This window comes from Echinops telfairi, unplaced genomic scaffold (assembly GCF_000313985.2).
Source record: "Echinops telfairi isolate 266 unplaced genomic scaffold, ASM31398v2 ScPeMD7_3533;HRSCAF=4204_0, whole genome shotgun sequence".
Lineage (NCBI taxonomy): Eukaryota > Metazoa > Chordata > Mammalia > Afrosoricida > Tenrecidae > Echinops > Echinops telfairi.
In genome coordinates, this window is record NW_022107431.1 from 58,195,574 (window position 1) to 58,213,314 (window position 17,741).

Consider the following 17,741-nt stretch of genomic DNA (forward strand, 5'->3'; position numbering starts at 1 on the left):
CAGCTAGATCCTGATTGCATCTTAATTTTATTATCATACTCTTAAATTTCTCAAATCAGATTTTTCATAAAAATACTTTTGTAAAAATTGAAAATAGTTAATGAATTTAAGAATTTCTAGACGGATATTACTTGAATGCTTTTTTTAAAAATTCAAAGCTGATCCTAACATAGCAAATGAGAGGTCGCATTAGCAATTGTGTGCTGAACTGGTTTTATAACTTTATACCCAGTTGATTTTTAAATGGAGGAAAATGTAAATGATCTCAAGTACCAGCCACTGGAAGTACTCTTCTCTTGAGAATAAAAGAATACTGTGGAATAAATCCAAAACCCTCTAAGTGCAGTTGAGAGGCTTGACTGTAATTTTTGAAATGCTTATGATTCTGGAGAGCTAACGATTCCTTTGGCTTCAAGGAGGGAGCGATCATGAGTCCACAGTAGAAGAAATGCGGCATCCGATCACTTTGCTAGATTTGAGGAACAGCAGACCTCAGAGAAAAATGCATTTTTAACTTGCCAGAGAGAAATTTCATTGGTTGTGAGAACAGGGAGAAAGAACACCATGCTCCATAGTTTGTTTCAACACGTCCGTGGCCCCTGAGTGGCGTCAAACCATCACCCTTTTTGGTTAGTAGGCAAGTGCTTAACTATTTGTACTGTCAAGAGACCTGGTGTCAGGAACAAGAGCATAAAAATTCGACATCTCATCAATGAAGATATCTTTTAATAAATTTTAAAGAAACAGGAAATATGTGTGGTCAAGATTAGATGATTTCCTACTCTATATGTGGTAGGATAAGAATGATTTTATAAAGGCCTTGCGATTGGTTTGGGAAACTGCTCGACTCACATATCTTCCCTTCTCCTTCTGAACACCATCACCTGGCAGACCTTTTGGCTGATACAGCTGCCAAGAGGAAATACACTCAATGAACTTTTAAAAGAATGATTTCTCAATAAAGTAACATTGAATCCCACTCACAGATGTACTTTTTGGCTGATTTTTGCTCAGAGTAACAATTCTCATTAAGAGAGGAATCTCATTTTAATAGATAATTCAATATGAAAAATAATTAACAGAATGAATTTTCTAATAGTCTTTCCTGACTCTTAGATAAACAGCCAAGCCAATGTGGAGACTAAGAATCATCTGTTTTGTGTTTCTTTAATTGCTACCTATGCTTATAACCCCCACAGTATCTCACTGAAGCCTTACACTTGGGATTCTGGGGGAAAATAAAAGAAAAAAAAGTCTTATTATAAGAATGTTTCCATCAAAGTCATATAAATTTCAGATGATGTAGTCGAATTGGAGCCCTAAAATCAGAATGTCACAACAGGGCAGTCTACTAATTGATCAATGAAGAAAATAAAGCCCCCAAGCCTTCAGACACAAATTGTGAGCTATGTAGACATCTATGGTCTATCTAGAAAAAAGACTTATAGTCTGACTTTTCCTTTGAGAAAATGTAATGTGTACAAGATGCTTTTTGCCAGTCCTACTGCCTTTAATGAGACTGTGTGTACCAAGAACTCTTGTAGAATAATTATAGCAATATCATGCATGCAGCTCTTTTACTGTCATTCTTTAACCCCAAAGAAATCTCTAGCTATTGAAATAAAGCTGGCCTTTGATCTCTTTTATAAGTGGGTTTTATGAGCTTTAAAAAGTAGGTCACTTGCTGAATTCCATTAAACTACATTTTATAGTGATCATGACTGTTTGGCCAAAAAATAACCCAGCACACTTTTTTTTTTCCTTCTTGAACTAATTATTAATGTAACGGAGGTTCTTGGAGACAAACGCTACTGTTTTCATGGTGGTAGATTTTCTGTGTGGCTGTTAGGAAATTCTGTTTTCATTGCTCCTTCATATACTTTCATTTCTGCCTGGCCCAGGGGAAATCACATTTTTGTTAAGTGGGAAAAGATGGAGCAGTTTGTCGGCTAATTTCTACTCAGACCTCCTTCTGTACAGCAGGCAGAGATTTTAATTGTTTGATCCAATTGATGGAATTTGTCAAGACTTGACTCATCATTAGCCTTGAAGTTGCTCAGAGTAGCCCTCTGGTGGGGGGTCTGGATGTCCTTCAGACAGCAAACTGAATGTTGGTCATTCCCTGTTCCCTAAAGCTTAGAATTGTTCGTGCATACCTTGGAGCTGAGGCAGCAAAGGGAAGTCATCTTGCCATTGATTCCTTCTGGGTGGCAGTGTTGTCTTTGGGGCCTCACAGAGGTGACGACTTCCCCAGCGCACTGAAGCTTCTTGTCACCGGAGAACAATGTACTTTGATGTGACAGAATTTCACAGATGCTTGCTTCTTTTTGCCTTGCATTGTTCTACATACTTAAAAAAAAAGTTTCTCTCATCCTTTCTTGTTATTACTGAGAAATTAATCCTAAATGTTTCCTACTTCTCTAGCTCTGTCGCCAAATGAAGAGCTGACACAGTAAGAAAATGGTGGTATGGAGAAAGGGCACAATAGTCGGAGCCTTGCATACTGTCTTTACTTATCCCCGTGTTGTCTCACCCCCTCCACACCCAAACTCCTGCCAGTGAATTCTGTTGTTCTCATCATTGCTGTGAGGGGCCATTGAGTGGGTTCTGATTGAGAACAGCCCTAAATACAATGGAAGGAAATGCTGCCTGTCCCTGCACGGCCCTCCGATGGTTCCCATGTTTGAGCCTATTGTTGCAGGCACGCTGTGAATCCATCACCTTGATCTTCCTCTTTTGTTCCTGACTCTCCACGTGTAAATGCTGGTCGTTAGAGATGTGAGTCAACATCTCCTAAGTCCAGTATACACTGTTGCTGAATTGATTCTGACTAACAGTGTAGAACTTCACCTAAAGGGTTCCCGAGCCTGTCGTGTGCTTGGAAGCAACACAAAGGCTCTTTAAACACACAGTAGTTCTAGTTACCTGGCTGGTTCTCGGGAGTTTCAAGACCACCCTGAATCCAGGAGAACTGTTGGTTGCTTTATGCACATTTGCACAAAATTAATCAATACATGCTCACTTACATGAGGAGAATAGGCAGTTCTACCTTATTTTAAATGTATAAAAGAGTTTGCTGACATTTGTTTGGTCAGTCTTTGTTGTGGGAAGCTAGCCTATGTACTGTTAGTTGATTAGCACTGTCTCCAACCTCCACTCACTAGCTGCCAGTAGACTCCCCGCTGTGACAACCGAAAATGCCTCTAAACATTGCCTGTTGTCCCCTGGAGGGCAACATGGCTGTACATTGGGATTTTGTAAGCCATAACATTAAATCACTTGGATGTGAGGTTGTTGTGACTTTAGTACTACTTGATTACATTCATAATAGTAATTTATCTGCATATATTTTGTTTCATTTATTAAACCCTGATTTCTTAAAAGCATCTTTGCAAAGAATTCCATTTTTTTAACTTCCTTATTGATTAATGGAAAAGACGATGGCCCTTGATGAGGTGGATGGACACAGTGGCTGTAGCTCTGGGCTCAGACATAAGAACACTTGTGAGCAGCGCGCCGGGCCGGGCAGTGCTTCTCCTGCTGCACACAGCAGCACTCTGAGTAGGAGTCAACTTGACAGCACCTAACAGCAACAATATTGATGAATAGTGGCATAGTGGTTTACATATTCGGTGCTAACTACGAGGTCAGCAGTTCAAAACCACCAGCCACTCCGTGGGAGAATAGCGAGACTTTCTACTTTCATAAAGAGTTACAGAATCAGAAATCCACAGGGCGGTTCTACCCTGTCCGATATTGTCATTATGAGTCATAAATGACTATGGCCATGACAGCCAACACTGAATTGCAGGGTCCTTCACAAAAGTTGTAGAAAAATATAAGCCTTGTTCTTTGTCTAACCTTATATAGGCATCTGTATAATTATTGTGCCCCACTCTGAGGTTTCATTTCCATGGTCTACAAAATTACTAATTTGAATTATTTTTTTATAAATCATTTTATTGGGGGCTCATACAACTCTTATCACAATCCATCCATCCATCCATTGTGTCAAGCACACTTGTGCATTTGTTGCCATCATCATTCTCAAAACATTTTCTTTCTATTTGAGCCCTTGGTATCAGCTCCTCATTTTTTCCCTACCCTATCCCACCCTCCCTCACGAACCTTTGATAATTTATAAATTATTATTTTTCCATGTCTTACACTGTCTGATGTCTCCCTTCACCCACTTTTCTGTTGTCCGTCCCCCAGGGAGGGGGTTATATATAGATCATTGTGATCCATTCCCCTATTCTCCCCCACCTTCCCCTTCCCCTCCTGGTATCTCTACTCTCTTTATTGGTCCTGAGGGGTTTATATATCCTGGATTCCCTGTGTTTCCAGCTCTGATCTGTACCAGTGTACAGCCTTTGGTCTAGCCAGATTTGTAAGGTACAATTGTGATCATGATAGTGGGGGGGGGGGGTGTGTGGCAGGGCCGGGGGAAGCATTAAAGAACTAGAGGAAAGTTGTATGTTTCATCTGTGCTACACTACACCCTGACTGGCTCGTTTCCTCCCTGTGACCCTTCTGTAAGGGGATGTTCAGTTGCCTACAGATGGGCTTTGGATCTCCACTCCACACTCCCCCTCATTCGCAATGATATGATTTTTTTGTTCTTCGATGCTGGATAACTGATCCTATCAACAGCTCATGATCACACAGGCTGGTCTGCTTCTTCCAAGTGGGTTTCGTTGCTTCTCAGCTAGATGGCTGCTTGTTTATCTTCAAGCCTTTAAGACCCCACATGCTATATCTTTTGATAGCCAGGCACCATCAGCTTTCTTCACCACATTTGTTTATGCACCCGCTTTGTCTTCAGTGATCATGTTGGGAAGGTGAGCATCATGAAATGTCACTTTAATAGAACAAAATGTTCTTGCATTGACGGAGTACTTGAGTAGAGTCCCAATGTCCGTCTGCTACCTTAATACTAAACCTATAAATATATGCATATAGATCTATTTCCCCATCATCAGATATAAATATATTTACATATGTACATGCCTGTATTTAGACCTCTATACATGCCCTTTGCCTCTTAGTTCCTTCCTCTAATTCCTTTTACTTTCCTCTTGCCCCACTATCATCTTCAGCCTTCTTTTGGGTTTAAGTAATTCCTCTCGGTTACATTGCCCTTGATCAAGCCCTACCAGGCCTCCTACACCCTCCTCTCCATCGATTTTAGATCACTTATTGTTCTCTTGTTGCTGTGGGTTTTTTGAACACCCATTTCCTTTCCCCTGCCTCCCCCTCTCCCATGTCCCCCTGAACCATTGGTCCCGTTGTTTTCTCCTCCAGATTGTTTATCCCACCGGTCTTAGACCTGCAAAGATAATACCATGCACAAAAAACAAGACAGAGCAAAACAAAGCAACAAAAGAAAACAACAACACAACAAAGTGACAAAAAAAGAGAAAAGCCTGTAAATAATTCAAAGTCTCTTTCTTGACCTTTAGGAGTGTTTTCCTGTCAAGTCTGGATCTGGCCATGCCCTGACTCCATAGTCTATTTTGGGTCTTCCCTGGGGACTGCGTTGCTCTGTTCCCCATGCTGTTGTGTTGCTCACCCTTAGTGTTTCGCCTCAGTATGCTGGGGTCAGATCGGGCACAATTCCTGCAATGTATCTCCAGTGTTACCACCCATAACGTTATGGGTCAGTGAGGGATGTCATGTCTCATAGCGGGGCCAGCCCTATGGTCCTCTCTGTGCATTGGCTGCTCTGAGCAGGGATATCGTCCTCAGGGCTTGGTGGGCCAGGAGGTGTTCCAATCTCTTCCTTCCCCTTCATTTGTTCCTCTGTGCTCTGATCAGACATGTCCCTCTCCCTGAGTTGTAGTTTCAGTGCTGTCCTCTGAAGTGAAGTATTCTGCGGGGAGTGGGGGCTGTCCAAATGATTGGGGCCAGCCCCTCATACCTCTCTATTGGTTCCCTGCTTTGTGCCAGTATGCTGCATTCATGTCTTGGAGCCCCAGATTGAAGTCTGGTCCCTCTTTCCCTGTGGAGATATAAACAATACCCTCTCCTTGGGTGGGTTGGTGTCCTGTTCCCCTGCTACCCATATATTTTTTCTTTTCTCTCCCCCCACTCCCCCTTTTTAGTTGGCTACCATATGTATCCCTGGATTAGGCCTGGCCCCTGCCATACTACCTGGACCTCACCCCAGATATGTTGAATTATTTTTTTTTTAAATCATTTTATTAGGGGCTCATACGACTCTTATCACAGTCCATACATACATCAATTGTGTAAAGCATATTTGTACATTCATTGCCCTCATCATTCTCAAAACATTTGCTCTCCACTTAAGCCCCCAGCATCAGGTCCTCATTTTTTCCCCTCCCTCCCCGCTCTCCCCTCCCTCATGAGCCCTTGATAATTTGTAAATGTTGAATTATTCTTTAAACTCTTAATCAGCTTTTCTATTTTACCTTGAAAACATCAAAATAAAATTTAATATTTTTCATGAACTTTTTGAAATCCCCTCCTGTACCATTCAGAATGTTGGCACTCTCTAGACGGTTTACTCTGCGAAAAGGAGTTCTACAAAAAATGAGGTGCTTGGCATGGCAGACACTTCTTTTTGCACTGCTGTTTGCACAAGCCTCTGCTAGATGCGCTCTGCTATGCAAGAAGATGGCAATTGTGTCATATGCTTTGGAGTCTTGGACTGCTTCTCCAGGTGGGGTGATAAGCCCCGAATTGGGAAGAAATGTCAAGGATTCCATTCCCCTAAGAAATGTGGGACTTAGAATGAGTCACCTTTATCTATGTGAGTCACCATTTCTTCATCTACAAAGTAGGTCACTGAGAGTTAAGCAGGTAGATAATTATGTGAACAGTTATTGAGTGCATACTTTCTGACAGACGTTGGGCTAGTGCTAGATAAATAAGGTTGGCTTCCTACCCTTAGGATCTCATCACAATTATTAAAACCAGTGCCTAACACTTTCTAAATACTGTATATACTCGAGCAGAAGCCGACCCAAATATAAGCCGGGGCACCTAATTTCACCACCAAAAAACTGGGAAACCTTATTGACTCGAGTATAAGCCTAGGGCAGGAAATGCAGCAGTTACTGGTAAATTTCAAAAGAAAAATAGATAACGATAAAATTACATTAATTGAGGCATCAGTAGGTTAAATGTTTTTGAATATTTATTTCAAAGAAAAATCAGGAAACTAGCTCTGTAAGTGAAAAAGAGGGTCAACAAAAACAATGTGGTATCAACAATAACTTTAAAAGTAGGAAAACCTTAGCTCAATCAGCAGCCAAGCTAAAACACGAGTTAAAATCCTTCAAAAGTGGATTCCTCCTCCTCATCTGTGTGTCCACACAGAGCTTCAGCTTCAGCTGGTGTGAGGTTAGCAGCATAGACAGGGCCCTCACTCGCGTATAAGCCAAGGGGGGCCTTTTTCAGCATGAAAAATGTGCTGAAAAACTCGGCTTGTACACGAGTATATATGGTACTTAATATATCATCATCTTCCACAGATTTGGATACGGTTTATGTTGCAAAGCAAAACAGAACCGTAATTTATCTTTTTTCATCCTCAATACTCAGAAAATAATGTTCATTAAAAAATTGCTATTCAAATAAAAATCTTTCACTCATTTTCAATTTTTATGAACTCTTAATCTCTGAACTGTTTTATAAGTTAATTACATATTATTCAGCTTTTAAAATAATTGATATCTACATGAAATTAAATAATAGGAATTATATCGAATTTGCCAAGTCATGCATAAATGTTTAACCCAAGCTGAAAGAATTGGCTAGTGTGATTTGTATAATAAGTAAGCTGCTAAGAGGAGATGGGGAGGGGTGGAGCAAGGGGAGAGAGTCAGGGACATGTATCCATGAATACTTGAAAAATGATGTAAAACTTGAAAACAGTTATGCTGGGTGATTTTAGCAACCACTGAAGACGCAAATAAACAAAGTGGGAGAATGGGGTGGGCAATCATGTAATTCCAGCATCAAGATGTAGTCACTGCAGTTTTTAAATGTTTCACACCAGACATTAGTCTGTGCCTTTGTTCTTTACCAAATATAGGAGCATCTCATCCCATTTTGCCACCTGCTTCCTTCTACTTCATATTTTGTGTACATTTTCCACGTCACATTCTAATTATTTTATTATGCACACATGAAGGGGCTTGAAAAAGTTCTTGAGGGAAAAAAATTAAAATTTCCCCAAAACTTTTTGAAGACTCTTTTTATAGGTAAGCAATAATATCGCTTATACCCAATTATTGTCCCTACATTAAATTAATGTCCCTACTTTGGGTATTAGGCTTTTGGAATGTTTTCGCATAGTCAGTAATGCGACAGTCGCCATCTCTGGAAACCCTCTAGTGTCTTCCTAATTCAAGGCTATGTTTGAGCTGTTACTTCGTGTTGCACATGAACAGGGTGGACAGTGTATCCCAGCACCCCCTGTGAGCATGCCCTGTCTCCATCTGCTGGGAAGTACAAGTATTAGTGTTCTTCTTCTTTGTCAGTGGATGACAAATGGAAGCAAAAAGTAATTGGAAAATATTTGTTTTTAAATTAACATTTGTTATGTAATGTTTGCTTATTATAAGGAAAGGTCAGGAGTAGCCTGAGGGCTTTTAGTTCTGTGAAATTCCCATAATGGTAGAAAATGTATTTATACTTGGACCTACAAACACATACACGTTTGTGATTATTAAAACATATCCTAAAGTGCCACGTTTCTCATCTCAGCCTCTCAAAATAATCAGTAACTCTGATTTATATACAATAGAGAGTGGCATGTGGGTTCTCTCTGTTTTAGACAGTTTCTTACTGTCAAGAATATTAGAAATTTTCCAGCACTGTATAAAATTTGGAATTGTTTTGTACTTTCAGGATAAAATGAACAAAGTGCACATGGACACGCAAGCGCCTGTCCTTGTCACAGGTGTTGGACAGGGTCACTGTGTGGTTCTGAACCCACTCAGTGGCTTCCAACCGCATCTGATAAAAGTTTTGAAAGTCTCTCCCCACCTGTGGCTTGAATTTTTACTCTGTTAAGAGGTATCATTATCTGGCAGTTGATGGTATATCAAATGTTCCTGACCAACACGTGTTTCAAATGCATTGACTCTCTGTATTCATTATCCAGTTTTCCACATGCATACGAGGAGAGTAAAAATACCAGAGACACACTTTAATTCTCAAAGTGACAACTTTGTGGGTTGTTTTTTTTTTAACGCTTTAAAGAGGTCTTTTTTTGCGTGTGATGCTCACCCTCCTGGCACAATCGCTGAAGATAAAATGGGTGCATGAGTAAATGTGGTGAAGAAAGTGGATGGTGCCTGGCTATTAAAGGATACAGCATCTGGGGTCTTAAAGGCTTGAAGGTAAGCAAGTGGCCATCCAGCAGTGAAGCACAAGCCCACATGGAAGAAGCACACCAGCCGGTGTGATCATGAAATGTCACTGGACTGGGTAACAGGCAACAGAAGACCCATAACAAACAAACAAAAACATACTGTTGAGGATGAGGGGGGATCAGAGCAGAGACCCAAAGCCCATCTGAGGACAGTGGGTTGCAGGGAAGGGATGCGTCAACCAGGGTTCAGTAAAGCACCTATGGATCACACAGAATCCCTCTGGGTCCTTGAAGCTTCCTCAACCCCCACTACTATGACCCCAGTGTTGCTTCTCACTCTGGATTAGACCAGAGCATGCGCACAGGTATAAAATAAGAGATAAAAGCTCATGACACACGGAATCCAGAAACAGAAATAGGAATAGTGATACCAGAGGGGAGGGGGAAGAAGGGGGAGAGGAGAGTGGGAAGGGGGAACTGATCACAATGATCAACACATAGCCAACCACACAACCCTCTAGGGAAAGGACAACAGAAACCATGAGTGAAGGGAGACAGTGGTTGGTGTGAGATATTAAAATTATAAACATGTAATCTATCAAGGGGTCACGAGGGTACGGGGGCAGGGAGGGAAAAAAGAGGAGCTGATACCAAGGGCTCAATAGAAAGTAAATGTCTAGAAAAGAATGATGGCAACATATGGACAAGTATGCCTGATACAATTGATGTATGGATTGTAATAAGAGTTGTAAGAGCACCCAATAAAATGGTCTTTTAATAAAATAAATAATAGAGGTGTTTTGCTGTGGATTTTCCCAATGCAGTATGTCATTTGATGTGTCTTGGGAAAAGCACAGACAGAATGCTCCTTAGAAGTGACGATGGTGAGCCTTCTTCTGATGTCCTTGTGGGGGGTGGTTGGTAAAGTAGAGGGTCAGCCAAACAGAGCATGACTTTCAATGAGATGGGCTTAGCCAGTGGCTCCAACACTGATGATTATGAGGACGGTGCAGGACGAGACACTGCTTTGTTCTGTTGTACGCAGCATCACATCAGAATCGACTCAACACACTCAAACTGGTTCTTCTTTCCTTTTTCATGTATCTGGTTGTAGCAGACATACAAACAGAGACCATGTATGTAACCTTTCAGCCCCTAAATCCGTATTGTATTGTGAGGGTAACGACTCATTGATGACAGGTCCTAGTTGAGATCTACACTGAACTCTCTTTGTATGTTCTTTTCCCTTCTGAGATCTTCACATGGTCAAAGGTGCTTACACTCCGCTCTCGACTCTTTAGAACAAACTGGGAATATCATGAGGACAAAGCTTTGCCTGATGTGAAAATTTGCGTATTTTTATTTTATTCTCACTTCTATGTGAAGTCTTACATTTTTAAAGCCATGGTTGCTAAGCTTCAATGTGCCCCCATATGGTTCTGGTACCTGAATTGCTGCTTTATAAAATGTACCAATATTCTGGTTAAGTACCTATTCACAAAGATATGACTGTGATATCATCATTCAAAGTATGGTTACCCCTCTTACAAATTCAAAAATGAACTTGAAATAAAATCGTCTACTAGCTCCTTTCTCCGCTTCCTCAGGGTTTATCAAAATAGGCAGAAGGTGCAAGGCACTCGCTCGATGCTCTCCTTGACTCTGTGCCAGCCACAGTGTTCCCAGTACTTTTCTTAAGTTGTCTCATTTCACTCAGATCCGTTCTCTGTGCCATGTATTGTTATTTTCCACTTCACACTTTGATACAGCACTGTGCTCCAACTTGGCCAAATGGAAAACTCGAGTTTTGTACTCAAATCTATTCGACTTAAAAACCCATGCTCATAACCCAGTACCAGAGCAGGGCTCTTAAAAGTGAACCAATGATTCTCTCCATTTATGCTGACAGGTTCTGAAGTTGGGATAAGAGTGGTGGGGTGGGGGTGGTTAGGTGCCATGGAGTGTCCCTTACCGTTCAGTGAAGCATTGCCCAGTCCCACACCACCCTCACAATTGTTCTTACGTTTGAGCCCACTGTCGCAGCCAGTGCGTCTGTCCATCTTGTTGAGAGCCTTCATGCAGCCATTTCTTGTCTACTGACGGGATGAAGATTTAGAGCGAACCCAAATCTGTTTAGCTCATTGGGCATCACTCAATTGCTGGTCTCGGGGCAGCTGCGTCTCTGCCAGTATGAGGAGAGTGATTGGTGTTTCATGGATGGCCTCCAGGAGTGCTCATTAATTGAATTGAGTAGAACTAATCAGAAAATTATATGGAAATAAGGAGCTTGACTAACATTTCCTCTAGATTTCTTCCTGTCTGTTGTCTCTCTGATATCAGATGGTCTGATGTAGTTGCAGGCTGGCCCTCTTGCTAGAAGGGTTTATCACCAGAGAGAAGAATTTTTATATGGCATAGTCTTTGCATAGTCAAAGAAAACTGCAAACAAAGTCCCATCCTCCAAAGCTCGTCTCAGAAGATTCGGGTACTTTATTGAACATAGCACCTCATACCTAAAATACTACAGTGCCCTGTTTTATAGTGCCTCCCCGAGAATCATATTTTCTGCATTACAGCTGGGATCACCTCCATTTACAAGATCTCATCCTGTCATATAGCCACAAAAAAATCTCTAATATTTTCTGGACTTCCTTCAGGAATAAAGTTTAAATTCATAGGGTTTTTTATGTTTATTTGATGATTGTGGGATAGATAGATATATAGATAATCTTCAAGGTCAGCAGCTTGAAACCACCAGATGCTTTTTGGGGAAAAGATGATGCTTTTGACTTCTGTAAAATGTTGCAGTCTCAGAAACCCACAAGGCAAGTGCTCCTTTACCCTGTGGTGTCGCTGGGAGTCAGAATTGACTCAATGGCAGTGAAAATTGCCTTTAATTTACCTTCATCACAGTGCAATTCCTTATGTTTATCAAATTTTCAACCACTGCTTTTTTTCCTAAATATTTCCCGTATTCTTAACAAAAGCTCATTGAAGCAGTGAGTCCTTCTTTCTCTCTCCTGCTGACCAGACCCTAGTAGCCCCTAATGACATTTGGTCTCTGTATGCTCACCTGCCCTAGATATATCTGGACCTACCCTTCCAGTTCTTAAAAAAAAATCACTGATAATTTAGTGAGAATAGTCGCTTTATTGCCCTTGCCAAACATACCTAAAGGCATTTCTTGCTTGGCATCTTCTTTTAACACAGTATTCCTGATCTCAGGTTTCCTCTGAAATCCTATTTTTCAAAAAAATATTGCCTACAATGATCTTTTCCTGGACAGGTCATGGTTGTCCTTTTCCAAGCTACAACTGATTGGCAAATGACCCACGGACATATAGACACTGGGTGTGTTAGGCTGGGTTGTCTAAAGAAGCAAAGCCAGGCAGACATAGATATAGATATGATCAGGAGCCCTGGTGCTACAGTAAGTTAAACATGTGCTCACAGAAAGATCAGTGGTTCAAACACACTGGTCTGCTTTGGTAGATATGGATAGCCTTAGAAACCCTAGGGGAGCAGTTCTGCACTGTCCTATAGGGTCGCTCTCTAAGTCAGAATCAACAATAGAGAGTAAAGTCAGAAAACCGGGGGCTTGTGGTACAGTGCCTTTATTTGATACTGCTCTTTTATCCATAGTCCTTGTAACATCCACCAAGGGACTGGTCTGGGCCCTGAAAATAGGGGCTATGGAAGCAGTTGGTCAATTTTGCCATTCCACTGGGTATAAAATGAGCCATCTCAGAATCACCAAAGAGAGATCTCACTACCATGGAGCAAGAAGAGCCAGGAATGGAATGCATTTCTTAGAACCCAAGATCCCTGTGTGCAAGTCTTCCTGGGGTTGGAGACAAACCTTTGACACCAGAGATGGTGAGAGGAGAGAAGTGGTGGAGAAGCGGCGGCAGCAAAGACGACAGACAGCACCAAGCGCACAGAGCAGAGTGGTGGGTTTCTTAGCCCACAGAGAAAATAAAGCCAAATGCCTGCAGGCAGGCGGCTTCCTGCCAGCTGGATTGCCTCTGGGCACTTAATCTGGGAGCCAGGTTTGCTGGCCCATGGAACTAGAGTTGAGGGTCTTCAAGCTGAGGCTCATGGCAGAGTGTTATATCCTTTGAGGCCTTAAGAGCACCACTGAAGCAGCTTTGTCACACTTGTCTGAGCTGGCAGAGGCCAAGGATCAGAGAGAGGGGTGCCTGCCAGCCTGGCAGAGAAGAGTCACTCCTGACCAAAAGAACTCTGAGCATATCTGATCCTGAATTGTAATCTGTTAGCTTCCCCAATTATCCCCATAATTATGAATATTGTCTGTGAGTTCTGTTTCGCTATTACAGTCAATTGTTGAACCTAACAGAGGTATGGATGGTATGGTTGGTGTCAGAATTGGTGAAGGAAGTGAGACCTCCTGGAAGGGTCGATGCTGATAGTGATATCCCTCCTTCCCCGTGTGAAGTCAGACACAACCAGACAGACACATACACCCGATGTCATCATTGTTACAGAACTAAAGCCAATATTGACACCACAGGTTGGGTCTTAGGCTGTTGATTGCAAGGTCAGTAGTCCAAACCCACCAGCTACTCCACCAGAGAAAGGTGAGACTGGCTGCTCATGTAAAGATTCACAGTCTCAGAAAGCCTGGAGAGAATTGCTCTGAGTTAGAATCAAATCAAGGGCACTGGGTTTGGCTTCGGTTCGTTTAAAGCCTGTAGAGGACTGTAATATTTTTCACAGATTTAAACATGACATGATTAAAGAACTCGTGGCTTCAGTCAACAGGTACCAAACCCAGATTTCTAATAAAACAATCTAGGAGGCTTTACTCCGAAAGAGTAACCAGTTTCTTCCCTAGAAATTATTCTTCTGTGGATTTCAGTTAGGAGCCTAGGATCTAAATATAGTACTCAGAAAATACTTCAAAGGGAGAAGGAAATGAAAGTCTCATAGAATTTTATTGCACAGCTGAGTACTGCTCATTTGTATTTGTGTGGGCTTTCAGCCTGTTTCCTACGGGCGGATGGAGGTAACAATATTGTGGTTGGTGATTAGATGCTGCGTCGTCAGTTCCGACTCAGCAATCCTGTGTGTACCAACAAAAGTTGCTCAGTCCAGTGCCATCCTCATAATAGGTATATTTGAGCCTATTTCTGTAACTACCAAATCCGTGTGTGTGTGTGTGTGTGTGTGTGTGTGTTTATAAATGTATTCAAGGGCTTTAAAAAGTTTGTGGGGAGATGGAATTAAAAGATCATGGAACACTTCAAAGGCTACTCATATGTAAATGGGTGTGTAGGAGCAACACACACACTTTTATAAACTGATTTTATACAAAAGAGCACCTTTGTCTGCCATTAAATATTGTACCTGCCTGTATACAGAAAGTATACATAACTTTTATAATGATAAAGAAATCATTTTAAAATATTTTCAACATTTTTTGTGGGTTTTTTATTTGTTTGTTTTCCATATTGGGGCTTCTCTCAGATGTATTTTGTTACTGGGTAACCCTCTTGAATTTTTGTTACATGTTTTCCAGTGTATGAAACCCAGGATTGATGAATCTAGAGAGACAGCAAGTAGAATAAGGGTTCCCGGAGGGGAGGGTGGGGGGAGGAGGGGTGGTAAAGGGGAGCTGATATCGAGGAGTTCAAGGAGGAAAAGAGTGTTTTAAAACTGATTGTGGTAGCAATTGTAAAATACTCCTTGATGTGATTGAACTGGGAATGATATCTGTAATATTCCTAGTTCAATTAGCTCCTAATAAAATGATTTGGGGAAAAAAATACATTTTCACCTATTAAACTCATTTCACCAGTGGAAATATATCCAAGTCCTAATGACCTTCAGTAAGACTGAACAAATGATCTTAACTGCATACTCGTTAGGAAATAAAATTAAAGGAATCACAAGCTGACCTAGATTCTAGCATGGAATCTTTAACCATAGTTAATGCCAAATTTTCTGACCCAAAGTTACCTTGATCTTAATAGAATCAGGGCCAAATAGGACTCTTTAATGACATTGGAGAACTGATGCCAGAATGCCCCCAGTGCTGAATAGCCTTTAAAGTATCGTCCTCTGGAACAAATCAAGTCCTGTTTGGCCGCAGCAGGTATATTTCGGTAGACAAAGTCTGTGGTGTTTAGGTAACATGGACCATTATGTCATGCTGTAATCTTACTTTAAGGGTCCCTGGATGGCTACACTTGACTGACTCCCAGCCGTAGTCAGAAAGACGGCCCCAGGGCTCTGCTTCAAAAGCTCTCAGCCTTGAAAACCCCCAGGGCCAGTTGTGCTCTGCACACGGGGGACCAGAGTTGCAGTCAGCTCACTGGCCACCAGCAACAATCTTCCTGTGATGTTCTGTGGTGAAAGTGCCACCTACAAGGCAGGGATGAGGAGTTGGGGGAGGGGACGGTTCTACAAAGCCGTTCCTAAAGAAATACCTTCTCTGCACGCAATACAAGGTTTGAAGAACCCCTGAATAAATATGTTATATGCTTTAAAAAGCTCGCTGCCATCGAATTGATCCTGACTCCTAGCAGTCCAACCAGACGTGTAGAATCGCCTTGGTACGTTTCTGAGACTAGATCTTTATGACAGTCGAAGGCCTCTGCTTTCTCCCTATTACCGGCTTAGTAGTAACTTAAGTAAGTATTGTTTCTTTTCTTTTTCTTTTTCTTAATTCTTTAAAATACCTTTGGAGGAATAGTGTGCCCTCTCATTCTTCTCCTGTCTAGGAGAAGAATTCCACTTTTGTTTTATTAGCGGATTCTAGTAGGTTCTCAGAAATCATCATCACCTTTCAGAAGCATCTTCTCAAGCAGCCCCGCTCCAGTAACTCCAGTTCCCAGCTTTGGCAAATGCCTGCATTAATAGGTAACTGTAGCCAGGACTGAGCTCATTGAAAAGTCACTCCCTCTTTGAGTGATCTCTTCTCTGCCACCCTACCGGTAGAAGCGTAGAAGCGGGCCAGCACTTTGGAGAGTCGCTTGGGGCTCATTCCACTGCAGGCTGATCCCTGCTCATGGGCGCAGCGCACAGTGTTTGGGAGTAAGTATGGAGCAGTGATTGTCCTGGGCATCAAAACCAGGATTGTAGGTGGCAGTGAAGGTTGTTACAGGTTGTAAGCCCAAACGCCTGCAGGGGCCAGGCTGCGAAATGAGACGGGTGAAGAACGGAACTCATGCTTGTTGCTGAAAGACATCGTTTCTGCACTCTGCAGACTTACTGCTGTGTGAGAACAGGGCCTGGATGTTGCTGGAGCTTCCCTTCCTCCTTAAAGAAATCCAGAAGATAGATATGTGCGGAAAAGCTCTCCACCATTTAAATATTGGCCACTTTAATTTTTAAAGAAAAGGGTGGGTGGCCTAAATGGAATATCCTCTGCTGGCTGAATATAGAATCTTTGCTGCCAGCCTCAGGCCTGGGCAGGGATATTAGAATACATTTTTGTTGGAGTAGATTTTAGCTCATAGTGCGTGTGACTGAGTCGAACTGCCCCATCAAGTTTTCTAGGCTGCAATCTTGATGGGCGCAAATGCCCAGGGCTTTTCCTATAGAGCTGCTGGATAGGGTGGAACCACTAACCTTTGGTGAGCAGGCGAGCGCTTGACAATTGTGCCACCTGGATTCCCATGTTTTTACTTGTATTTGAGCGGTCCTTTTAATAACTACAAATATTCGTTTATAAAAAGCTATTCTGTTATTTCTGGTGAGTCAGAACAAAGAAGTGTATTTAGCTGATGCTCTGTACTTCGGATTGTCCCTCTGTTGTTGTGAGGTGCCATGTAGCACAGAACACTGCCTGGTCCTGCACCCTGCTCCCCACCGTTCCCATGCCTGAGCCCATGGTTACAACCACTGTGCAGATCTCACTCTGTGGCAGTCTTCCTATCTTTTACTGACCCTCTACCAGGCATGAGATCCTTCTCCAAGAACTGGTTCTTCAAAGTATGGGAGACAAAGTCTCATTATCCTGGCTATTAGGAGCATGAGGAGTCTAATAGTGGGCATTGTACCAGGGTAAGGAAAACCTAACCATCCGTCTCACTTGGAGTTACAGAGTGTGGAAACCAGAAGGTGTGTTACCAGGGCAAGGCAAATCATCTTTCTCCCTGTATAAGGTTTTCACCGTGTGCAGATTAAAACCTCAGGCTAGGCTGATTAACATGGGCAAGATTTTTAGGGTAGCAGTTTTCTTGCTACCACCTCAGAAGTAGGGGAGTACTTTGCCCTCGTGGACATCAGTGTTTGGATTGAGAATAGAGCCTCTGGAGTCTCAGGTTCATCAGCATATGAATATCTTCATAATGGACAGTACAGGTGAGCGGTGGACTGTATGGACTGCCATTTCAGTACCTCATAGGTCACTTTCCCCTTTTCTTGTCTT

The 17,741-nt window shown here is 42.0% G+C and overlaps 1 protein-coding gene across 6 annotated transcripts in view; it reads left to right on the forward strand.

The window, feature by feature from the left end:
- The window catches only part of NCOA7 (nuclear receptor coactivator 7), a 199,215-nt gene that overhangs the window by 152,178 nt on the left and 29,296 nt on the right, over positions 1–17,741 (forward strand). The window lies entirely within an intron of this gene.